Source organism: Pectinophora gossypiella, chromosome 7 (assembly GCF_024362695.1).
Source record: "Pectinophora gossypiella chromosome 7, ilPecGoss1.1, whole genome shotgun sequence".
Classification (NCBI taxonomy): domain Eukaryota; kingdom Metazoa; phylum Arthropoda; class Insecta; order Lepidoptera; family Gelechiidae; genus Pectinophora; species Pectinophora gossypiella.
This window is the reverse complement of record NC_065410.1, coordinates 8,606,682-8,634,008: the sequence shown is the minus strand read 5'-3', so window position 1 is coordinate 8,634,008 and position 27,327 is coordinate 8,606,682. Positions and strand designations below refer to the sequence as shown.

The window sequence follows — 27,327 nt, the reverse complement described above, 5'->3', positions numbered from 1 at the left end:
TTTAGATTTTTCATACAAAAGGATTTCCCTTCACTACTCTGCTCCTATTGATTGTAGCGTGATGAAAAGTATACTATAACCTGTATAGGAGTGTGAAGAATAATTGTACCAAGTTTCATTAAAATCCGTCCAGTAGTTTTTGTTTCTATAAGGAACATACAGACAGACAGACAGACAGACAGACAGACAGACAGACAGACAGACAGACAGACAAAAATTTTACTGATTGCATTTTTGGCATCAGTATCGATCACTTATCACCCCCTGATAGTTATTTTGAAAAAATATTTAATGTACAGAATTGACCTCTCTACAGATTTATTATAAGTATAGATTCTGTACTTTTGTGATGGAAAATTCCACTTGATATTAACTCAGAATAATCAGCTGAATCATCCCTCTCAGTATTCGTTACGATGTCACTTACACCCCATACAAGTACATACAGTAGCCATACAAGTAGGTATGGGTGTTAGTGACACTGTAACGAATACTGAAGGGAATGATTCAGACCATGATTCTGAGTCGATATCAAGTGGAATTTCCTGTCGGAGAAGTCATGAAAACTTTAGAGCTTATTTAAATTATTTTCCGTTCCATACCTTTGCGACAGAAAATTCCACTTGATATCAACTCAGAATTATGGCCTGAATCATCCCTCAAAGTTTTCGTTACGATGTCACTAACACCCTGTATACTCTGCTCAATATACGCTGAACTAATCGCTAATATTCTACTAACCACAACTAGCCACTTTTGCGGAAAAGTTAGTTTGTGTTATGTTTAGGAACTTCGCAAGCAGAAAATAACTTGAGACTAGAGTGTTAATCCTTCAGATCCACTTTCTCTGTGGTTACGATTTGTTTCTACGGCGACCTCTGTAATGCCATTTAGCACTTATGGTCGCCGTATCTATCAATCCGGGACCGAGTTTTCCACCAATTAATTTATTTATTATTTAATGTACACGCAGAAAACATTATAATTAGTGCAAACCTACCACGGTTTAGTGTTTCATGTTAATATAATGTATTTTTTTTAAAGTATGAATATAACATAAAATAAGCTCACGACTTTATCCCAATTGGTGTAGTCAGGCATCCATCGCAGATTGAACTAAGACCCACAGCTCACCGAGCTTTCTGCGATAAGTGATAGGTGGTGAGCCGTAACGCCGTCTATACCTAAATACCTAAATAAATAATAAAATTTAAATAATAATTATTGTAATTAATAGCTTTAGCTAGTCAATGACGTTGATTTTCTGCTGCAGCTTTCAAGTAAGGTCTGCGTTGAAAAACTGTGATTTTCACAGTGATAAACTATCAGTTAGTCTATCATCAGATACGAGTATAATATCAGTGTTTGAAAGTTCTCTATAGGTTATCAGATAATAAGCGAGTGTTAAATCTGGTAGGTTTTTAGTATTTAATGTTACACTAGTTATTGAAGACTTTTATAATATAATAAGTGTATGGTCATATAATATAGTATTGACCGTCCATTAAGAAGTTTTTATCCTGTTGGCACGGCGATGGATGAGAGATGATCGATTGCTGGCTCACATCCACTAGACTTACTCAAAGCCCCACTTTTGTACACCCAACCTGATCTAGATTAATTAAGTATCCTTTGTGTTCAAAAAATACCTAGTTAGGAAGATAAAGCCTATTGCATAAGCTAGGCTAGGACTTTTTTGTTTGCTAGGAATGTTTACATTATCAATAGTAATGTCATCGCCATATAGCAAAAACCAAGTACTTACAAATGTTTTTTTTTAAATATTGTTTTAAGTTTACGCGGTTATTATCATAATTAAAACACATGATAACGGGTTCTTACCGCGTTTAAAATGGCCATGATCACGGGATGACTGATGAGATTGGAGTGGAGTAGGTAGATCCATTTTTTTTCCGTGATCTACTTTTTGGATACCTACTATTTATTATAGATAGATAAAATATACACTCAAAAATCATTGCCCTCTTCAGCAGTCGTGTAATAATTGGTAATAAAAATATATACGTGTGTGTATAATTAGTTATTACTTGTTTTATATGTATAACAACTACCACCAATCTAGACCTACCTAGACTTGATTTTACGTTTTCAATTGGTCGATTAATAGTGAACGTGTACTAAAGACAAATTGTAACATTAAAAAGCTAGCTAGATTTGATTACCTATTATAACTCATTATAAAGTAAGTATTCGGTAGTAATCTTATCTTCTGATAATCGCTTTGATTAGAACAGTCTGCACAAAAAATTGTTTATTCATTTTGTTTGCTTTCGACTATTATGTGTTATCTTCGAATTACCTATTGTGTATTTACCTATGTATTACATAGAAGAGCGGGTTAATAACACAAGTAAATATTTGCTTATAACACAAGTATTGTAATAATTTCTGGTAAATAAATATGTTTTAAAATTAATTTAAGAATAGGAAATATTTATAGTATTCCCCAGTGTATCTAAATGTGTTCTTAGACCTCTAATTTGCCGACTCACCTCAAATCCTTGGTATTCTGGTTCTGCCAGTACGCCACCCAATCTGGAAACAAACAAAACTATTAACATTTTGTCCAACATCTGCAATATTATACAATATGCAGATTTCGTAGCTAAACATAATTTCGGGACATGGAAATTTTAAAGTAATTATTTTGTTGTAGATTGACATCTTGCATAAAGCAACATTAACAAAAACATACATAATTACAATACTTTTAGGTACAAGATATTTTTGTGTCTGACATAGTCATAACAAATAAGTAGCTATACGTCCCACTGCTGGGCACAACCCTCCACTCAATCATCCGGAAGGGATATGGAGCATACTCCACCACGCTGCTCCAGTATAAGTTGGTGGAGGTGTTTAGGCTAGTAGGTCGGATCGGATCTATAATACCTTAACGTGTTCCGAAGCACGGAATCATGCCAAAAATCAGTCAATCAATAATAAAAAATTTAATAAAATGTTGCTTCATACTGATTAATTGAAACGATGTACATCATCTTACTTATTAAGCGTTTAGAAAATATAAATATTATTATGAACCATTAAATCAACTTCGGTAGTGATCCTTAAAACGGACATCGATCAAAACTGTCATTAGTTCCACTTTAATAATTGCCGTAAAATATGATGGATCACAATACAGCCTGCCCAGATTCTTAATTCGCTTTCACTTTGCGCTTTAAAAAATGTTTTTACAATGATTTATCAAAGTTTTCGGGATTTCGCAAGAATTTACGAGTCCTCGTTTACGTGGATCGAATTAATTGGACGGAGTATAAAATAACGTTTATTAAGTCACTCTTTTTAAATAAGGTAAGTAAAAAGATTTTGATTAGGCCCACGCTCTGTGGAAAAACGGTCGACTTTGTTGGGATAAAAAGTCAAGTAGGTAATTAAAAAATATATTTGTTTGAAACAAAATATATTTATATAATATCGACTTCGTTCGTTTTTGACAGATGGATTTCGTCATGAATTATTGCTATGTGTGGCTAGCATTTTACCTCATTCAGCAACAGTTGACATTCTGCCCAAAAGTTACTTTTGTTTTTAGTTATTTTTACAATTTCACCAATGGTCGCGCTGAAAACCTTGATGTGTTCCATGACACTCATTCAAATTTTATGAGAAATGTCCTGAAATACTTAAGTTCTAAACTACCAAATTCTGAACTAAAATAGTAAGTAATAAGTAAATTCATATATTTTTTGTTTTGTTTTATTATACTTTAATTTAATAGTCGTCAGTTAAAAATAGAGACTGCTTTGTTAATTTAATTACTAATTGCAGATGTTATGTACACTGTAATTATATATATATATATTTTAGTAACTGTCTTAGTTGTCAACGTTTTACATATGATGTAGTAGAACTTAATAAATAAATAAATTTGGCTAATATCAGTAAGTTTGTCAAATAAGTGATCGAGAAGTTTATTTATTGTCTATAATATCTATTTACAGTTATAGCAACTAATTACAACAACAAGAACTCAAGATACCCTTTGAATCGGTATACCGCCGCACTCTATTCAATTCGTGACGACCTATAGCCTCGTTATCCCATACAACAGTGTGACCCAGTACACTATTGTTCTAAATTATTGTTCTACAACATAACAGGTATGTTGTGTAACATAAGCTCACGACTATATCCCGATGGGGTAGTTAGAGGTACATCCATCGCAAGATGGACTAAGTATCCATATTCCATATAATATGCAGGGTGTTAGTGACATCGACAGAGAAAAAGGTTAACGTCGTGTCTTATAGGGAAGTCAAGGAATTGGCCTTTGATAAACTGGAATGGAAAATGCTACAACGACAAGAGCGTTGATGATGATGAGTGACATCGTAATAAATACAAAGAGCGATGATTCAGGCCACGATTCTGAGTTAATATAGTTTATCAAGTGGAATTTTCCGTCGCAAAATTCATGATTCTTTTTATTTTTGGTTTTAATTATTTTCAATTGGAAAATTCAACTTGATATTAGCTCAGAATAATGAACTGAATCACCCCTCTCAGTATTCGTTACGATGTCACTTACACCCCGTGCAAGTACATACTGGTAGCCATACGAGTAGGTATGGGTGTTAGTGACACCGTAACGAATACTGAGGGGGATGATTCAGACCATGATTCTGAGTTGATATCAACTGGAATTTCATCTCGGAAAAATCATGAAAATTTTGTTTTTTTTTTATTATTTTCAGTTCTATACTTTTGCGACGGAAAATTTCACTTGATATTGACTTAGAATCGTGGTCAGGATCATCCCTCAAAGTTTTCGTTAGGATGTCACTAACACACTGTATAAGTGTATATACACCGAGTTTTCTGTTATACCAACATGATAGATGATGAGCCGTATCGCCATCTAATAGTCGAGCTAGCTATGTTAGTGAAAACTGTACCTAAGATAAATCAATAACTCATTGGTGCAAGTCCACTTCCGGTACCGGATCTCGAATCGGCGCTCACCGTTTGTGACGCAAACCAATGTACCACATACCACAGGATTACAGTGACTATTGTTCATCAGTCTTATTCTTATTCTATGATATTTATTGTCTAGGTTTAATATTTTAAATTTGTCAGAAAATAAATTTAAAGCTCATGTAAAGCTTACTACCTAAATGATAAAAATGTCTGGTATTGAATGTGTTCCTCTAGTTATAAAATAACTTGTAATGTATAACCTCATTGATTTAGAAGATATAATTTCTTCTCCTCAGCCATAATACCTTGCGAAATGACGTAAATTCAAAAATGTTACATTGACCTTCAACAAGTTAAATATCCATGATAATTACGTTGAATGAGTGATTCTGATTCTGTTTACAAATAGCCCAAATCCTAGCACAACTATCTGACTTTAGACAAATGTTATCCCAGACAGGGTGAAAACGATCCCGATTTGATTAGCATAATAGAATAATTAATGTGTTAATGAGTAGAAACATAATAATACTCCTTATATGCCAGACGAATAAAATTTTAAAAGTTTATAATAGTTCATACCTACTTTTCAGCTCGGGTCAGTTATAGTTAACAAAGGGACCACAATCGAAATAATGTAGGTACTTAATAATCAACAGAATATTGGTTATTACTTGTGGTCTGATTTGGTACCTAACACCAAATTGGATCGTGTACTAGGTTCTAAATAAATTATGAAAATCTGATTACTAAAAAAAGACAGATCTAAAACAAAGGAAAACCTTTCCTATTTCGATTTTACTTATTTATGAATTTTAATCAAAAAAACCTAACTTTAAGTCAGATATTTTATCGGTCGGGACTCTATCACCACCCGTTGTGTCGCAGTTTATCATTATCCTCGTTTAGAATTCCAACACGAAATTCTAGTTTTCTAATCAAACACGCTACGCGACGCTGTTTGCAGGAAGCATTACCCACGTACAAATCTAGGTCATTTTCCTAATTCCTAGTTCCTGGTGTCATATACAACTAGATAGTAGCTCTAAATTACTTGGTTCGCCCGCTTTTATACGGAATCCAGCGCGGTGTGACATGTTCTCGTAAATAGCAAAGTTGCCGCGATTGTGCCTGCATGTATGTCTTAGTAATTCAGCGTCATAAATTATTATTATGACTCACATTGCATTAGGTTTCTAAAATTAACTGAGGTGCGAAACCGCTCAAAATAGGTTAGTTTCGTTCTATTAAGTACTTAGAAATTCAATAAGTAAGTATTATCATCATCGTCTACTTAACATTATTCCGTTTTCACCAAAACCTTACGTCCTAACGGAAAATACTCTAAAACTAAAACGCTCCCCACCAGCGGCTGAGCAAGGTTTACCTTAGACCTCCCCTCCCCCCTCGGTCTTACTTTAGTCTTCAATCGCATTGCGTCAGGTGTCACACACACAGATGCGCGTGTACTAGGTATAACGTCAATGTTTAATGTATGTGTAAAACGAGGTTTTTTTTTGTATGAAGTGTCCGGTGTGTGCCTGAAGGTTAAATCCGACTTTTACACAGAAGCGACTCAATGGTGCTAATTCCTGTAAATACCATCTAATTTTATTTTAAGTTATATCTGTCCTTTTCTTATCCGCCAAAAAGGAAAGGGACGGGTAATCGACAAGCATAAAATTTATGGAACACACGTCAATTTTAAGCACAAATCTAAACCAACCGTCTAAAAATTTTACGTCAGTCAATAACCCGACACATTAATTTACTCATTCTTCCTAAAATTAAGAGCTGTGAATCATCCGTCCCTTTCCTTTTCGACGGATACGAAAATGACGGATATAACCTAAAATAAAATTAGGCGGTGTCTGCAGGAATCGGGGCCATTATACGACTTAAGTTAAAATTGAATTATTAGCCTGTAGGTATAATTCGTAACCACACGCTGCCTTGTAATTTCTAAACCGTTTGACCTAGAAACTTAGAATTGCTCATGCAAGTAGGCCATTGTGGGAACTACCAATGAAAATTATTTGGGGTACCCTGTGGTGAAAACTTTTCGTGTTATAGAAGGAAAACTGCGGAATATAAAGTTTCTTACGTCATTTACTTTGTGTTAAAAACTATGTGTGCGTGGGTAAAACTGTAGTGACAAAAGGCTAAGGAGCCGCGTGTTAGCGTAGTAAAATAGAAAAGTTTTTAATCTAGTAGCTGGTAGAATAAGCTGCATAACATCTGTATTTGATAAAATACTGTAACTTTATAATAGTACATTTGCACAAGCGGCATAGCACAAAATGAGACGTTATAATAACCAGAGGTGTAAGCCCTGCAGATTTTGTAATTGGCAATATTACTGACGGTTCTGATTAATTGCGTCTCTTTGTCAGCGCCACCGGAGCACACGAAAACGGAACAGATTTATTTAGCACGAGAGTTTCCTTCGCTTATCATCCGCTTAGATATATAATATATATCCTATAAGTACCAATCTTTTCTCCATCCCGTCACAGATCCCGTGTCGTTAAACGACGACCTTGATGAAATACTTCTGCTCCGTCAAACGAAATGGGAAAAATTTATTCATTCAATAATGTTTGATCTCATTCGTTTAGTTGATTTAAGTTCGCTGCTGGACTCTGAGTACCTACGTTAAATAACGTTTTCATTTGCTTTATCCAGAACAAGACGTAAAAGCGATAAGTTAAGAAAACAGCTCGCTGTATAAAAGCATAGAATAGGGAATAATAAAAAAATAAAAAGAAATAATAATAATAATAAATATATTTTTTTATATAAAAGCATAGAATAAGAAATAATACTACGTATCGTACGTAACGTATCGAGAAAGGCATATCTACTCTCTCTCTCTGGGTCCGTAGATTACCAGCGTCGTGGCTCACGCTGTAGTTTAGACTGAGGGACGTCCATTTATTTACCTATTGAAGACGTCAACAACCACCATAATAATGATAATTTCGACTAATGTATTTTTTGGTTCAGTCACGTAATTTTATGTAAGTAAGTACTTATTGTTGCTGTGGCGTCCTTTAATAGTAAAGTTTCTTTCTTTCTTTGTAAGTCGATTCTTATAACATGCCCAAGATGAGCAGGTGAACCCGTTATATGTTTTTTTATTTATTCTATTCTTCTAAAAGTTCCGTCGATTTCGTAAAATTTTTTATTTATTATATTATTATCAACCGGGACGTTGCCCAAGACCAAATCCACCCTCGGCCTCGCTGGCTGGGCGGTATCTTTATACACAACTTTGATAAAAACATTTTATTTCCTTCAAAATATTAATCGGGAAACTGTAGGTTCCAATCAATAAGCTTTTTTGCTCACATTGAATATTGAACGGCTGGTAATTCAAACTTATTCATTCCGATTCAGTGAATTTGTCAACGAATCATTTAAATATTCCATTGAATGGAAACGTTTAAAAGTTTTATTCTACCATACTTTATAATTAATAAATATATAAGTCTTTGTCTGTGAGGATATAAAGTTAGTCCTGGAAATTTATATTCCTTTATTAATTTTTTATTAAGTTTGTTGCTGGCAACACAAGTAAAAAATATTCACGTAGAATATTTTTCCAAATTCAAAATAAAGATTAAATGACCGCCGCCTCCTAAGAATGTGTAGTTATTTTATACATTAAATAAACAAAGTAGTAGTTGATGGTAGAACTGGCAGAGGGAGACCTAAAATTATTTTTAGATCAAATTAAAGTAGGAGATTCGATTTTTTTATATCATGTACAACACAAGAGAACAAATAAATGTTGGTAGACCTAAGTAAATCATTCAGACAGGTAGCTAATAACATGTATTCTTTGGACATGAAATAAGTTTCGAGGCCATTCTACATTATAAATATAATAGGACCGGAAATTACATCCAGAAAGCGAAGATTTACTAGAATTATTTTGGCTTCGACATTTCAACTTCGACTTTCTGATATAATATACATGAACATTATACATAGGGATATATAGAGAAGTCCTAGGAAGGTACGTACGTACGTACGTAAACAGCCTATATACGTCCCACTGCTGGGCACAGGCCTCCCCTCAATCAACCGGAGGGGGTATGGAGCATACTCCACCACGCTGCTCCAATGCGGGTTGGTGGAGGTGTTTTTTACGGCTAATAGCCGGGACCAACGGCTTAACGTGCCCTCCGAAGCACGGAATCATCTTACTTTTTCGGACAATCAGGTGATTCAAGCCTGAAAAGTCCTTACCAAACAAAGGACAGTCTCACAAAGTGATTTCGACAATGTCCCCATCGGGAATCGAACCCGGACCTCCAGATCGTGAGCCTTACGCTCTAACCACTAGACCACGGAGGCTGTTGTTGACCTAGGAAGGTATCATACTTTAACCCCGAGAAACCCAAGTACTGGGGTTTGAGCTATTTACATACGTGTACATGTTACGGGCAACTTCAGAAATCCGGGCATTATTAATAGTAACCGGACTATATTAATAATGTCCGCATCCAGTGGGCAATGTGATGACAACTGCTTGATTTATCACTTTGCCCAGTCATTGTTAGTAATACTTTTTTTGACGTGACTTATTGTAGATTTGCCGCAGATGGCATTAACTACTTGGCCGGATAAATGGGGAGCGCTGAAGGCTCTCACCCGGTACAACGTTTAAGACAACAGGCCTGAGGGTGCCCCGTTGGGCGTGAACCTCGGCTCAGGGCGTCGTCTGAGAGGAAAAATATTTGAAAGCATTAATCGAACCTGGCGGGTCGATAGCGATAAGCGCTGATTGAGGGAAATCGTCGACCACGCCGGCGGCGTGGGTATCTGGGTCCTGAAATGTTTGGTGTCGTGAGCTGATTGGCTGCCTCTATGGCTACAGTACAATTTGGGTACCTTACAGCCAGGGGGTGTATAGTCACAACAAATTTAACATAACATAAACAGCCCATATAACATCCAAATTCATGATCAAATTCAAAAATATCTTTATTCAGTAGGTAACATAGTTACACTTTGAGTCGTCATTTTTTACAAAATACGTCTCATCCGCCTAAAACTACTGCAGCTTCTCACAACCTGTATAGCTGGGGAAAAGAAGCTGCTGGACACAGGCCTCCCTTCAATCAACCGCGGGCGGGTATGGAGGACAGTAAATAGAACTGGAATTAAAATAGAAAAAAGTGGAACTGTTCAAAGTGGGATATTACTTCGCTAAAACTATACATATTGTAAAAAAAAATTGTAAAAATGTTTATTTTTCATAAGAAATACAGAAAATATTGGTACAATAAAAACCCCACAAAACCAATTCCTCGGTTTGTATATATACACGTAGGTAGTTAAGTATAATCTTTTCATAATATAAATTCACTCCATGCTCTGCTACCCTATTTCACTAGATTTTCAAGACAAAGTGAACATGAAAATATTAAAAGGAATATGAGTTCCACTCGCAATAATGTTACGAAACTTTCTACTTCCACTAAACTTCCTTGCGAGTTTTCATATGTGATATATCAGATATTATGAAGACTATTTTATTATAACTTGAAGAGATTGTTACGTTATACGTTATACGTAGAATGTATTAATTTTTTTTTAATTTTTTAAAAAGTCCATATAATAATAATAAAATAGTTTATTCAGGTAAAATCTACGACACACATATACTCGACACACATATATATAATTATCCAGTCCTCCATATAAACACACATAAACTTACGGCTATGTCCCATCGGGGTAAACAGAGACTAAGTCATTCCATTTGCTGCGATCTTAAAATATATCCCTTGATTTCTCCACATTCACCAATCGTTTCAAACATGAAGGATTCCCAATATAACAGTCCTAGTGTAATAATACATAAATATATATAAATACAAACATATATACGTCCCACTGTTGGGCACAGGCCCCCCTTAAACATACTCCACCACGCTGCTCCACTGCGGGTTCGTGGAGGTATTTTTACGGCTAATAGCCGGGACTAACGGTTTAATGTGCCCTCCGACGCACCATAAACAAATAATAATAATTATTATTTTATTATGTAAATCTATATTTTTGCATAATTCTGACAGAGTATTCCACTGTTACATAAATATTATATAAGAAATTGAGTGACATATGGCTGGGGCCACAACGCGTTCTGTGTTATAAGGTAGCCATTTAATTTTTCACTAATATAAATGTCATCTTTATTGGTGGTACCACAAGGGCTGCGTACATTTATTACGTAAACAGTATTGACAGAACGTCTAGTTCAGCACAATTTGTGATTATATTGCAGATAATGTTTGACAATAATAGCTTCAATGCGCGGTACGGGTTAGATCCGGCAAAGTACAGAAGCCAGTGTTATGATGTTCATTAGCATAGTGATGTATCAGACGAGATTAAGCCAATCGATTCTGTTCTATCTAACAGTAGGCACGTGCTCATACAAATTAGAATATTACAAAATATATCCAGTCCTAATCGCTCTCGGTGTCGCCTCTGTATAAAAAAAGCCACGACGGCCCAGTAGGTCATCGGCTTTCTTCGTAAACGCAGAGCGCGAGTTTGAACCCCGGTACCGAACTTGCACCAATGAGTTATTAATTCATCGTAAGTGTAGTTTTCGCTAACACAATTAGCTCGACCATCATAGACAGCAATACGGATCACCACCTATCACATTGGTCTAACAGGAAGCTCAGTTTTGCGTCGGTATTTCATTCTTCTTGTGATGGATGTACCTCTGACTACCCCTATTGGGATATAGTCGTGAGATTATATTATGTAGTTCCATGCTTCGAAAGGCACGTGAAGCCGTTGGTCCCGGTTGCTACTTACTGATGTAAGTACATAGTTACAAGAGTCATGTCAGGGGTCTTTGGCGGCTCAGTAGTAACCCTGATACTAGGGTTGATGAGATTGGTAATCCACTTCACAACCCTCACGATAGAAGAGCGGATGTAGTAAAAAAAAAGTTTTTTTGGAAACTTTAAGAGTGCGGATGAAATCACGGACAACTAGAGTCATGTAAGCATGGCTGCAGTCAAGCTCAACCAAGGGTTGCGGTCTACACAATCAATTTCAATCAACCGGGTTGAAGTCTTCTTTTTAATTGGAGCATTTGCGTGCGACCGCAGAGGGTCATTCGTGTGTAATTGTAGTATGCCCTTTCGTATCACGCGATCGCGTGTCGGCGGTACCCAGCTCTAGTTTTCATCGGTTCAGACTCCATTATTCCATTATAGCACCAGCTGCAAAGGACAGCTGGATAGACTGATAACATCGTCGACGCGGAAGTGCTAAAATCTAATTCGTGAAAGCGCTTTTAAGCGTGAAAGAGTCATGTTAAGTATCATGTTGTGTGCATCGCTGGGAATGGTAAATGCCGTTTCAATTCTTACTTTCTTAATGGTTTTTTTTTTAATGTACTTACTTACTTCCGTATATTTGTGGTAAAATATTAGTACTTATCTATCTTCCTTTAAAGTGTTGTAGAGAAATGTTCATAACATTATTTTTTAGCAAAATGATTAAATAACTTACTTAAATTTGACTTGTTCGGCGAGTTAACTTTGCAACATTTCCTAAATTGTAACAGAACAAGATCGAGGCTTTTTACCCAAAATTGTATAAAAACATCTTCTCAGCTACAAAATAAAGCAAATTGAGTTATGCACCGTGGGTACGGTTATTGTCGAAATTCCTTTTGAACTTTTTAATTTAAGTTAAAAACAATCTTGCTAAAATATTGTCCCGGGAAACTTTAGTGGAACCCTTGTTAGGAAAGAGAGAAAAGTTTCTAAGAAAAGGAGATCGCTTATAATATTATTTGTGTGTCCGAGATAACAATTTGTCTAAAGAGTGCTTGACGTGGGTCAATCCACGGACACCTTTACCTTTACATTGCCGTCACATATTCCCGGTCCCCAGGGACTCCCATTCAAGATTATTTTTGTTCTTTAAAAAACAATGCGATAAATATTACTTACTTAACATTTTTGGATACAGATTTAGCCATAGACTTGAGTAAACGGATACCAATCCGTTTTTTTAAGACAACGAATAGCCAGCAACTGTTAGGTACTTACTTAATAAACTAAATTCATTAATTATTAAAAGTGATTCCAAGCGCAAAGGTCTATCTAAAGGTCCCATCGCACTAGGACGCCAAGTTTGCGCCACCAGCGGGATACTATTCGGTATGCGGTTGCTGGCAACTTTCTTGCGCAACCAGGTGAGAAACTTTTTTACAACTGCATACATTATGTTTTGCGCCATCCATGGTTGGATCACCATGATGTCCTAGTGAGATATGACCCTAAGAAAGTTTAAACTGGCTACATAAATGCTCGTGATTTGAAGACGACTTTTCGATTACTTACATAAAAGCTTTAGCGTAAAGAGAAACACGTCTACGAAAAAAAAGCGAACATTTTTTGGATTTGTTCCACATTTTACGTATAATATTGCAATCGTGCTTGTAAAGGGAATAAGGGAAAAGCGAATGGGAAAAAAAGCAGTCATAATTCTTGTCACAAATTACTTACGTAGGGGCTTTCTATTTGTTACATTCGCTTTATCCAGTTGTATTACGGGCCGCAAGCACATTCCGATAAGAAGGGAACGATAAAAAGCTCTTTTCATTCGGCCTGCGTCTACGTCTAGTGGAAATAATATAAAATTCCTTGGCCTATGTCCGTTCCACGTCCGCAGAATGTGATGTGACATGCTTACAAAGGAAACAATGCTACGGATTTTATGAAATTAATAAACCTTTCCTATTGACTTTGACGACCGGATATATCCGGTATAACCATAGTTTTGGGGATTGGAAGTAAGTATAAAAGTATTATTTTATTTTCTTTTGGGTTCAGTACAACTTCAGGAATTCAGAAATTGAGTTACATGTAAATGGTAACAAATCAGTCACATTGCTGCAGAACTGCTGTCGCGCGGTAGTCGCGCTGATTGATAAATCCACACAAAATGTGCCGCACGGCTGCAGTGCCACTTAGTCCCGGGCGCGCGACTAATTTAAAACCGCTCTACACACTGTTACAAGACAAAACTTCTAAAAACACAAAAGCACATCGTTCGTTGTGTCGAATAGTTTATGTCTATGATTTTTTTTGTTCAATAATAAGATCTCAATAAGTAGACCGTTTCTATTACCAAAACTGTATGGTGAGCTTAAACATTGATTACGAAACTGTTTACATTGATATTCTAAGCTCCTATTTGCATCTCCCAATGCAAATAGTAACAATATTCAACTATACCGATTGCGAATAAAGCAAATGTAATTAAACATGTAATTTCTTGTGTGTAAAATATTAAATCACAGTTTAAATGAAACGGTGGAAGGAAGGTCAACGGTGGATCAGTCTTCCTAAGTATTTTTTCCATGACTATCCTCTTATCGTTGACTAGCGACCCGCCCCGGCTTCGCGCGGGTGCAATGCTGAGGAAAAAATGAAATTATTTACGACACCACATTAAAAACCTCAAAAATAACAGTATTTCTCCACTATTTAACGGATGTTGTTATACATATAAACCTTCCTCTTGAATCACTCTATCCATTAAAATAAAAATAACCGCATTAAAATCTGTTGCGTAGTTTTAAAGATTTAAGCGTACATAGGGATATAGGGACAGAAAAAGCGACTTTGTTTTATACTACGTAGTGAAGAGAAGCCGTGCACAACAGTGGAATGCGGGTACTTACTTATACAGGCAAGATTTTTTATATTAACAAAACGTGGCAAAGTTTGTGACAAAAAAGAAAGCTCCTATGCTGTTTATCATAACGGACACGTCATGTCATAGAAGTCGAGTGATGGATTACTGCACGTATAAAATGTTGGATTTTTAGACTGCCTGCCCAGTGTGAGCGGAGCTGTGAGCGAAGCGGTAAAGCAGGAAAACATCCAGGGATATACAATGATGATGCGAAATCGTTGAAATTGACGCATATATAAATAACGAGACCGTTCATTTATCGGAACATCACAATAACATACCCTCTCCGGTTGATTGTCAGGAGGCCTGTGCCCAGCAGTGGGACGTATATAGTCTATTTATGTTATGTTATGTGGTACAATAACATAATCCGTCGTCACCACCTTGAATGTGTTTCTATTACACAAGCAGATAAAAATACACAGGGTATTAGTGACATCGTAAATACTGAGGGGGATGAGACGGTAAATTCCACTTGATATCAACTCAGAATCATAACAATTGGAAAACCCGGGGTCAAATGATCCAGAGACAAACAATAAGGCATATTATGAACCTGCTATATCAACTTCCTGTCCGGAAATATATTTATAAGACGAATGTATCTAATATGTGTATAGTTATATATAATAAACTTTCCACCGCATTTAAAAATATGACCAAAGCTGCTTTTCAAGTTAATTTGACATTGCTTTTATAGTACTAATGAATTTCTAGATTATAAAAACTAAACTTTGACATTGTCAATTAGAGTTTTTTTTGATTGATTCTTATGTAATTGTAGATGCATGTGTAGCACAACCACATAAATTTGCATGCTTACTTGTAAGCTGAAAACACGGACTACTGTGTACAATAACATCTGTAAATACTGTTTTCTGGTAAATAAATTATTCTATTCTATTCTATTGGTCTGAATCATCCCTCAAAGTTTTCGTTACGATGTCACTAACACCCTGTATAGTAATTATCTCTAGTACAGAAATAAACCAGACCAATTAGTGTTATTTATATCTATTTTCCGTAGCGCCAGTGTACAATGGTAAATATAAATGCCAACGGTAATCGAGCAACAGCCTCCGTGGTCTAGTGCTTAGAGCGTTAAGCTCACGATCTGGAGCTCCGGGTTCGATTCCCGATGGAGACATTGTTGAAATCACTTTGTGAGATGATTCCGTACTTCGGAGGGCTTGTTAAGCCGTTAGTCCCGGCTATTAGCCGTAAAAATACCTCCACCAACCCGCAGTGGAGCAGCGTGGTGGAGTATGTTCCATACCCCTCTGGTTGATTGAAAGGAGGCCTGTGCCCAGCAGTGGGACGTACATAGGCTGTTTATGTAATCGAGCATACACACTAGAGCATTCGAGTAAAACTGAAGGTTCCAGGTACCGACCCCACTAGCAGGGTCAGTGTTTTGTCTTTCCGCCATCACCTACAGTATTACCTCTATCAGACCAACTTACAGGACAAGTAAAAGAAAAGTTGTTCCATCACAAAATATATTAAGTTGAGTAAATTACAAACTTATTTACAGTTGGTAATTGTATACTAATCGCAACCTAGGTACGGAGACAATAGAGTTTTTTATGTTACTGCCTAAGCCATTTGAGAAAATATAGTGGGTTATGTAAGTTGTGTTGTATGGTTTTTTGTTTCCGCTCCCTTTCACATTTACCTTTTATACGGCCAGTGTATCATTAATAACGACTTGCCATATCAGATTTACTAAGTCTGTATACATAATGTTATAGCACGTTCATTCTTTAGTATGTATACATCATTATTTCTGTAATACATGTATACGTAATTTGTGGTATAGATATTGAAATAATGGATTAAGCATAACAAAGACACCCACGTAAAAGCCTTATAAATTGTGTTACATAATAATGTGATATACTTGTACTACATTTATGTATTTTAGTGGGGATTATAAGGAAAATATAACTTGTATTAATATTGTGTAGGTAACAAAGAAATCGAAAATAGTATCAGGTGTGTATTATCTGACAGATATGGTGTCAGTCCGGTACATAACAATGTACTTTCAATCGGTAAGTCGTAAATTACATTCCATTATGCTACGTTTCATAATCCATAAAATGGGACTTGAAATAATTTCTCATGAAACAGTTCTCCATTTGTAAAGTAACCCTGTCATGGGTTCGTGGTACGTTCGTACAGGAAATGACATCGTATAGTAACAATTAATGACACCGGAGTAAATACGATGCAATTTCAAAACATAGCAAGTTGGTTAAACGGCGGTTAGTTAGATTAGTGTCAAGAAAGTTGGAACAAATAGGCGACCCTCATCACACGAGCCGGCAACATTAGCGTCCTGTCACAATCTGCAATCATTGTCAACTCACCACCAAATTAGTTTTATTCTCCCAGAGCCCTCCACTTCCCAAATTGAGATGCGGTTGAAGGGTTAACAACGCACGGAATACCAATAAGGACCCCAATTTCAGTGATAACTTGATAAGAACCCATAAATAATTTTGATATATCGATTAATGTTTACGACGTTCGTGAGCTGAAACACTGAGTTTCTATTAGAAATAAAGTAGACAGAGCTACTTTAAACAATAACTCAAACAAAAGGCTCCGTACGGTCGTACCCGACGGTACATTGACATTTAAATATGAAACTAAAAAGAACGAAACGACCTAAACTAACAGCGAAATGGGAACACTACCTTTATTTTCTACTCGTAGCTGCTTAGCAATACAATATCACGAACAAAAATCTAAAAACTATAACTACTAAGGCCTGTAACAGTAACAGATACGTAAGAGATACAATAATTTTATTATAAGAGCGAGTTTCAGCCATGTATGCCTCGTAAACACATCCACAGTTCGCTCCAAGGGGATTTGGTGGAACCCCTAAAAGTTGCTTGTTACTTAATCCAATTTCCACGCAATCTTTTGCTGAAATTCCTTATAAATTGGTTCGACACCGTTCCTATATGTGCATACCTACTTAGCAGAGTGTAGGAGTGGGGAACCATAATTGAATCCAAATTGCCAGCCTATTATTTAAAGTACGGTTCTGACTTTTTAGAGGCGAGGTAACTAAATTAATAGGCTGGAGGTTGGAGTGAAAGCGTAGGGGTGGTCGCGGTGTGAGAGAAAGAGAAAGCCGCAGCGATACCATCTTAATTAGGGCGTTGATTTGATCAGAACTGTTTTTGGATAGCGTATACGGTGTACCAACACATAGAGAGCCGGCTAAAAATGCCTTTGTTTTGGCAATTTATAAAACCTACTTGGCCTACTTTAACTATTAAAGAAAATAGCGAAGAATATAATTTGCAGCCGCTTGGTATTTGTTTCGATACGTGAATTATTTTTTCATAGCCAGCCTAAAAAAGCACCATGATGTTTTACTTATTTATATACGACCGACGTTACAATGCCTCCCCGCGGAAGGCCGCAACACCGGCCGGAATCAATAGCAAACTCAGTAATATTTTATTCGTTTTATAAGAAAAAATATTGAAACGTTAGATTAGCATTCGGTACACGGTCTAGAACGTGAGGCGTGTGCCGATATTTGAAACAATACCATATTTGACAAGAAAGCACAAATCAAACCGGCTTTTCCATATAGATATTTTAACTGTCAAGAATGTACATTGTATTTGTGCGCAAACAACGTGGCTTGGTCTTTACATGGAATAAAAATGATGTACCTAGTAAAAACAACGTAAAAGCACATTCGGAATTTTGGTTAGTTTCAAACCAGGTAAAAAATTGTGGTCTTAATTTTTACGGTTTTTTTTACTAATTGAAAGAAATCGAGGTTTATTTGAAGAATCTCAAATCAAAACGTGATTTTTTTCAAAAGGTGACGTGACCATTATAAGGTGACGATAAAAATGACGACGCTACCGTTGACGATAAGGTGACGGTGTAAAGTCTTTCTCATCTGACTATTGTTGAATGGGCTATCTATTTCTCGCTTCGAAATAAAATCGTCATTATTAGTTTTAGTTTTGAGCTTCTTTTTGATATGTTTATTGCAACTTTTGCAACCCTCTATATTTATCATAATTATAACATAAGTGGCTGAATGTGCATGCATGTTTTAATGTTATTATAGTCTAGTTTTACATTACACTTAATTATCTAATTTCACGACTGTAACTAGTTATAAGCTTTAGTTTATACTTTTTATTATCAGTGTTGTATGCGTCTATAATTGGCAGGCATACCGGAACTTTTCCTATGTGCATTTTATATTGTGTGTTTGTGTATGTACTGCTGTTGATGTACCATAATAAATAAAATCGATGAAATAAGATAAATGTATCACGCTACTAACATTCTAATTATGTTGTGTCAGACACGATCACAGATTATAGATCAATCTTTCTATACTATAAACAATGACATGGGATAAAAAAACACACTTGTATATGGAAGTCGCCGTCGGCGGCTTTGCTGTCATTATAGTTACTATAATGTTCATTAACTCAATCTGAAGCAATGCAAACCATAATAATTAAACATATAACATAACTAGACAGAGATACACCCATCTTAAGATGAACTAAGTATCCACGCCTCACACCTCACCGAGCTTTCTATTAGGCCAACGTGATATGTATCCACATCGCCGTCTATAATGGCGAAGCCAACTGTGTTAGCAACTGTGTCGTGTGAGCGTTGGTTATTCATCAAAAACATATTTTTCCCCTTTAATTTCGCTGTGTCTGCTCCAGAATGATTTTCAGTTTATACAATACAACACACATATAACACAACACTAAAAACAATTACAAAAGTGAAAAGAGAAGGACAATCGACAATCGGAGTTTATTTATATTATGTAAATATAATATTGAAGCGTAGAAGCGATTAATTGTATTGTTTGGAAGGGATATTGAATTTCTACTTATGTAATGTCAACATTTAATATTCTCGCGTTCCGTAAATTGAGGCACGCACATGCATATCATTGTCTTGTTATCTACTTAACTATTAATGGAATAATAAAGTAGAACGTCTCTCTAATAGTTTTACTTTTTAATAATTAATCATAAGTAACTGTCGCACAAATGCTGGTAAATGAGTGCCCCTGCGCCGGGTCGCACAACTTTATAATAGTCTTTTTATTAATTTAGACATATGTTACCTAAACACCCCTAAGTTTAAGAGAGCTGTCATGGACAGCCTGCGACCTGAACCGAATCAATAATCCTTTTTTTCTTCTTTTAAACTCTACTAAGTTCTATCTAATGTGAAACTTGATGATAATGACTTCTTCACAGAATTCTGTATAATAATATGTGGATGTTGTTGTTGGCTGTACATATACCTAAATTGTTTAGTGCTAAGACTATAATGTAATGATTTTGTACTGCTGTTTTTCATCCCAAATAAAATAAAATAAAAGTGACTGTTGATCGCGGACCAAGATTCATGTTACATTATGTGAAATGATCATTTGTAAATGGAAACCGACAAGCTAGGGGCATCAAGAGGGATGAGGAGGCTTAGCCACGTGTCACATACCTATAACCCGCGCGATTTGAGACGCCTCCCATGTAGATATACCGTCCTTGACTCAATCGGCCTTATTACAGAGACGTGTTTGATGTTAATACGATCTACTGTGAACCGGCGTGCGTGTATGAAGCGATTGATGAATGTGGAGGAAGCCAGAGAAGTGTGTCAGGATCGAAGCAAATATAATTCTATAGTCTCTGCCTACCCCGGTGGGAAATAGGCGTAAGTTTATGTATGTATGTATGTATGTTTGACGTTAGAATGAGAATCATTTATTCAACGCAATTATCAAAGGAAAGCTAGTTAAAGGTTAATTTAACATTTTTGAATCTGTATGTGCTAATCACGCCTTCCATTGTCAACACAATAGGCTAGTTTCCAACTAGTCAAATCAGTTACTTTTTACTAAACGTCAAAACACGAAATTACTATGGAATTTGTATGAAAAAGCACTCTGTGACGTCATAGAAAAACGTGACAAAATGTCGGACTTATTATTACGTTTTTCTTGATTAAAATTCATAAATAAGTTTAATAGAAAAAAGAAAATGTTTTTCGTTAGTTTTAGATGTGTCTTTATTTAGTAATCAGAATTTCATAATTTATCTTGAACCTAGTACACGACCCAATTCCCTTTGTTTTTTTACGCCAATGTGGCCTATGTGCGTGACGTGACATAGCCTATCCAGTGGACAATCAAGACGTAGTAGCATCTCATTTGTTAAATTCTGTTTAAGTTATGCGGGAACGTGTTTATTTGGCGGTCGAACACATTCGCATATACGTTCTTTTTGCTCTGCCGTAGTCCAGTAAAAGTTGGGCAACGGGTTTCCTATAATAAACCAAAACTTAACCTAACGAAACCAAAACCTATCTAAAAAACTCTACCTTAAACCAAAAACACTAAACGTTACCTTAAAAAAAACTAAAAAAAGAACTACTTAAAATAAAAAACTAAAAACTTTACATTATCAAACAAGAAATAAAAATTGTTTTGCAATAAACATTTTCATTATTTTCTTTTTCGTTCAGCTGCTTGTCTTCCCGGGCATGTCGTAAAAACCGACAGAGAGATTGTGTCCTCTAACATGATGGACTAATGTTATAGGCGATAGGCTGATCCCTTATCACCATAAGGTTTATCATATCCAGCTTACGAAATAGTATCAACAGTGGCTGCATGTTGTCGTTGATTACTTGTGGCTCTGCCCAACCCACTAGGGATGAAATTTTATGTATGTAGGTATAATAAACATTTTCGAAGAGTTAATAAAATTTTATATATTTTGATTTTATATTGGTAGATTATAATTTATTGTAAGTACTACGCAAAGGTCACAAAAGGGCGATAATTTTCTTATTACGGGTTACGCCGCGCACAGCAATGAACGTAACCAACTCCCCGTGGAGCGGCGAGGATTATCTCCGGAACCCACAAGTTTTACGTAACTTAGTTACGTATCCTGTCTAAATTATGCACTGCTATACGCCATGATAAGCAGCGACTGTTCAGTTGTTAGCATAGTTCAGTTTTAAGCAATAAGTAGGTCTAGGAATGGAATTGGGAACGGACTTCAAAATGTAACTTGTTCGTCGTCTATCGTGTGGGTTGTGAGGTGGATTAGCAACCCCATCAACCCTAGTGTCAAGGTTACGATTGAGCCGCCAAAGGCCCCTGCCATGGCTCATGTAACAACTACTAACATCAATAAGTAGTAACCGGGACCAACGGCTTAACGTGCCTTCCGAAGCACGGATCATCTTACTTTCAGACAACCAGATGATCAGCCTGTTATGCCCTAACCAAACTAGGGATCACAAAGTGTTTTAGTGATATGTCCCCACCGGGATTTGAAACCGAGACCTCCGGATTGTGAGCCCAACGCTCAGACGAGTGGACCACGAAGGCCGTTAAAGTAAGTTGTTAGGTTAGGTTAGGTTTTTTTAAAATACATTTAGATAGAAAAAAAAACGACCTAATCTCAACTGATTCTTCATTATGCTGATGGACGTCACAACACTAGCTTACACACTTTGACAAGTCATATTCTTACCGCGCATTGAAGCTATTGTAAAATGTTTCTTTATCATCTTTATTGAAATATAAACAATTTTTTTTCACCGTTCAAACGTAAACCTACGCAAGTAACACGAGTCACAAGTACAAGAAATGCCTCTTCCAGCGACACACCTTTTAACTTCTCATATAAGTACTAGAAGCAAAACAAAGGATGATTTCTTAGTAGAGAAGCAGGGATTATCTCTTCGGAACTCAAAAGTTTTACGCAAGTTTATACCTGCATTATTATTCAGTTTGCTTTAGAACACCTTTACCATTTGTAAGCAGTACATTTACTTATTTATTTACCTACTTCTTCTTATCCTGTGGGTAGTGGCGTGGATTACCAGCCACATCAACACTGGCGTCAGGATTATTTTTACCGTACCGGCAAAGTCCCCTGACATTACTCATATAACGACTAGGTACATTCTTACATCAATGGCTTAACGTGCCTTCCGAAGCACGGATCATCTTGCTTTTTGGACAATCAGGTAATCAGCCTGTAATGTCCTTACCAAACTAGGGATCACAAAGTGATTTTTGTGATTAGTCCTCACGGGGATTCGAACCCGGGGCCTCCGGAGCGTAAGCCCAACGGTCAACCACTGAACCGTTACCTACTTATATGAAAGGATTTCAAGTTATGCTAAACAAATTATGCCTATATATGAGTATTAGATGTTGTAGGGAGAAAACTATTACTCTGACTGTAAACACAACAATGCACAAAGAGCCATAAAGTGGAGTTTAGGAATTCCTGCATTGTAGCTTTATCGGCTTTGCTTTAGAAAGGACAAGGCGTAAAGGTAACACAAAAGATTATTTTCCATTCTACGTAGGTAGGTGCATAATAATGTCACAGTCGGATTTTATAATTAAGTAGTTTGAAACGAAAAGGCATCGCCGTAATGTTATGAAAAAGTGAGGATAAAATCTGCCAATTTCTCTCATCAGGCGCGCTACTGTTGTGTTCTTAAATTTTTACAGTTCCCCATACTATTTGAGACCGGAAATAGGAAATTTATTTTCAATCAAAACTGCTTTTTTCCAACTGATAATAGCTTTTTTATTCGTAACTCATCCTTGAGACTGGATACGTTTCACTACTCACAAATGATAAGCAAGTTGCTGAAGCTTTTGAAAAATTCTTTACTGATATTCCATTTTCGACTACCAAGGACTTGAAGTCATCTCCTGCACTCGCTCAATCACTTGTAAGGGAGCACATAGATACGTCCAAAGTAGATAAACTAACATTTACACACGTGAGTCCTAGGGACGTCTTAAGAGCTTTTAAATCTTTAGAAATCAAAAAGACTGCAGATCTTCATGGTCTCTCTGTTAAATTCATTAACTCCGTGATTGATTGCATAGCTCCCTATCTATCTCGATATTTTATGTTTTTTTTTAAAGAACGTCTAGGGCTCTGTGCCGAGGTTTTTCTTGCAGCTTTTTTTCCCCGGCTATACAAGTTGTGAGAAGCTGTTCATCTGTAAAAGCAATATTGTAATAAGACAAGTTGTGCATGTAAAAGAGCGCACGGTTAACAAATGCAAAATAGCAATGTTGCTTTTAGATGAAATGCTTCAATGTGAACTTTTTAACTCCCCAGATCAAAGGCAAGTTGTCGTAGCTTAGAGCTATCTAAAACCTAGTAAGAGCCTACCTAACCACTTGAAAGTTGCTTCGAACTTGGCTTAACTTAATGATCGCCTGGATTCGCTTCCACTTGTAGTATTGGCAAACTTAACTTGACCGGAGACATTGCCATGAAAAACGTGCGCTAGGTGGCTCCGGTTGCGAATTCAGCTTTCATACTGAAGGATATTTTTGTTAGTGTAATTTTATCTTTAGGAAAATTAAAAGCAGATATTTAAGGTACAGTATTAATATTACTCCTAGCCGATTTCCGCTTCGCCGACTGTGCATTTACAGATCAAGATCGGCGCTCCGGCCCTGACGTGACTAGTATAGCCCAATTTATTCTTGAAGGTGCGCAGGCAGATGGCGCATGTCAAGATGTTGTTGACATAATGATAGTGGTAAGCTACAGTAAGGTAACCACTCACCAGAGACTTACTAGAGCTGTTTAAAGATAGTACTTTGTGACTCGTTTCGGGGTTGGTACATTGATGTACTATTGGAATGTTAGGTTATAATACCTATATTAAACAGCAAATAGATATAAAAAATGACACTGTTAAAACTAATGACATGTCTAACATCCGCGAAAAACAAAAACCGGTAAATAGCTAAGAACGCTCATGATTTATGATACAGTTCCGTGACGGTTGCATTCGGCTTTATCGCATTTTGTTTCAACTTTATTTTTATGTAATATGTTTTTTCAATTAAATGAGATTAGAGCCTTGGTAGTCCAGTTGGTAGAACGCTTGCCTCTCACTTTGAGGTCGCAGGTTGAATTCAGCACACCCCTAAACCAATGATTGTCGCATTCGTTTTTGAATTCATGTTTAGATCACAAATGATTACCATGTGCTCAGCGGTGAAGGAAAATATCGCGAGGAAACCCAAATTCCCGAGAAATGCATTTTCGGATGTGTGACCTAACCTGTATTAGGCTGGTTTTCCCTTCGCAGGTAGGAAAGTCAGACGGGCAGTCGCTTCTGTAAAAAACCGGACCTGTCAAATCTTCAATTTAGGAAAGCGGACCCAGTGAGAAACGGGATAGTGCTAGGAGATGATGAAGACATCAGCCAAGTTGCAAGGCGTTTTGATCGCGAATCGTTGACGTTGTAACTAGCACGAATCGAGTCGCCTCGCTCGTAAGTCCTTGGCGTAGGTAAGTGAGGTGTTAATTTAAATCGGAAGGATTATATGCTATAGCTTCATGATACAAATGTTGTAGGAATTTGGCTCACGCATATACACATAGAATAAGGAACAATACTACGTCTCACGCCCCAAATCTTTCCTGTTTTTCGTAATATTAATCCATAGCCGAAAATAATACCGACTACCTATCAAATGATTTTTTTTTTCACTGACAAGTAACGTAGGTGCATATACATACATAAACTCACGCCTATTTCCCACCGGGGTAAGCAGAGACTATAGAATTCCATTTGCTTCGATCCTGACACACTTCTCTTGCTTCCTCCACATTCATCAATCGCTTCATACACGCACGCCGGTTCAGAGTAGATCGTATTAAACCTTTTCTAAGGACATCTCCAATTTGGTCATCGTAAGTCCTTCTCGGTCTTCCTCTGCCAGCCCTACCATCAACTTTCGTTTTATATACCGCTTTTGCAATTCTATTATCCTTCATCCGCTCTACGTGTTTTTTTTTTTCAATTGAAGTTATATGAATCTCTTTTTATTGCAGAGTAACGGCATAGAATATAGAATAATAGTGAGTATAGACAGGTAACTAACCGCCCGTACCCGTTCGTATCGAGCGCCGAGCTAGATTTAACTCACCCACTCTGTGTCTTACTTTAGTCTAAGAATGAAATTTTTGTATGGAGTCCGGGATGAGCTAATGGAAAAGTCGCAGACATACCTAAATTCGGCAAGACATGACAACTCTAAAAAAGTTTCTTGTTGACTACAGAACCCTAAAAACTAGCCATAAATGATCAAAGGAATGTGGTTCGCTGTTCGTAGCCGTGTTACGTGCATGATATGATATCATTCGTTGTGTCGTACGACCCTTGATCACGTCACCGAGCAAAACACAGCAAAATTTAAGGAAATATATTTTTATATCCAAGTCACATGTGGTCGTTCTTGGATCTGTTCCTACATCGACGTTTTTTAGAATAAATTTTAGGCATATATGTAAAGATATACTTACGTCGGCATTAAGACTGAAATTTTGAGTATCATCATAGTTTTAGATGGAAGACCTTATACTGTTGAAGATACGACAGATTTATTTACGAAAATATCTTGATCTCTTGCATCCAGTGTACACCGTCCAGTGTGACGTCATCAATAAAAGCGGTCAACCATCGTACTCATTCGTATAATAAAATTCGAAAATAAGTCAAAACGAAAAAATGAGTAGATTATTGTTCACCTTAGACAGGTTTCTAATTCTACCTATATTAACATTTCATAACTTATCTGAGATCCAGAGAAGTATTCGCAAATATGAATGTGAAAAAAAATCCCTTAACAAGGCTGGTAAGGCTGGTAGCACCGTATCTGTGACATTTTAAATTAAATTAAATATATTTTTCTGTAGGTATCCGTACCGTAAACAAAACAAGTTTCATTAATTGTAATCTTCTAAAAAGCTTTTATATATTTTTGCCTTCTTTAAGTCATGTCTAACACAAAAGTTCCCTTTAAAAGATTTTACCTCAGTTTTCCTGTTTCGAATAAGTGACTAGTCAAAACGTAGGTAACTGCTTCGTTTTTTATACGAAAAAATTTCTTTACACACATGCTTACATGAGATCATGCCTTTCGCATTGGGGCAAAGGATCCTGGCTCACCATTTCGCTTCTTCCACTCTTATCAAAATCTTCATGCATGCTCGTCGCAGTACTCTAAATAGAATACTTTACTCTTGACGAAACATTCTTAGGCTTGCGTCGATTTAAACTAAAGTAAAACCCACAAGGGGTGAGGTAAATCTAGCGCAGCGCAGAGCGGAGAGTTACCGTTCTATATGTAGTATTTATTCTATGCCGATATATCGCGATACTACAAAACAGGAAGCACGAAATACCTCGAAACTAATGCTATTAAACTGACACCCACTCCCTAACCGCGAATCAATGCTTAACTTTATTTATTGTTCCGATCAACATGCTAGACAGGTCGTAAAACCACGTCACTAAATAAACAATGAAACTATTGTCGATTTATTCTCATCAACGTCGGCCGTGGTAAATACAGTTTTGGATAGAACATCGGTGCGAGTACGACGTTTAACATGTGTTCATGGTTGTATGCCGAATAACAATATGGCTGGGGCATAGTACAGAGAGAACCAGTGGGTCATCTTCATGTAACATCAGAACACTCAGACCCGACTGAACCGCTACATGATTAGCTGT

General features: G+C 36.6%; 1 long non-coding RNA gene across 1 annotated transcript in view; it reads right to left on the bottom strand.

Annotated features, from left to right (window-relative positions):
- Positions 1-27,327, bottom strand: part of LOC126368121 (uncharacterized) — a 58,032-nt gene that overhangs the window by 8,836 nt on the left and 21,869 nt on the right. The window contains exon 2 of the long non-coding RNA XR_007566546.1: positions 2,514-2,556. This is a non-coding gene — a long non-coding RNA (uncharacterized LOC126368121). The remainder of the gene's footprint in view (positions 1-2,513; positions 2,557-27,327) is intronic.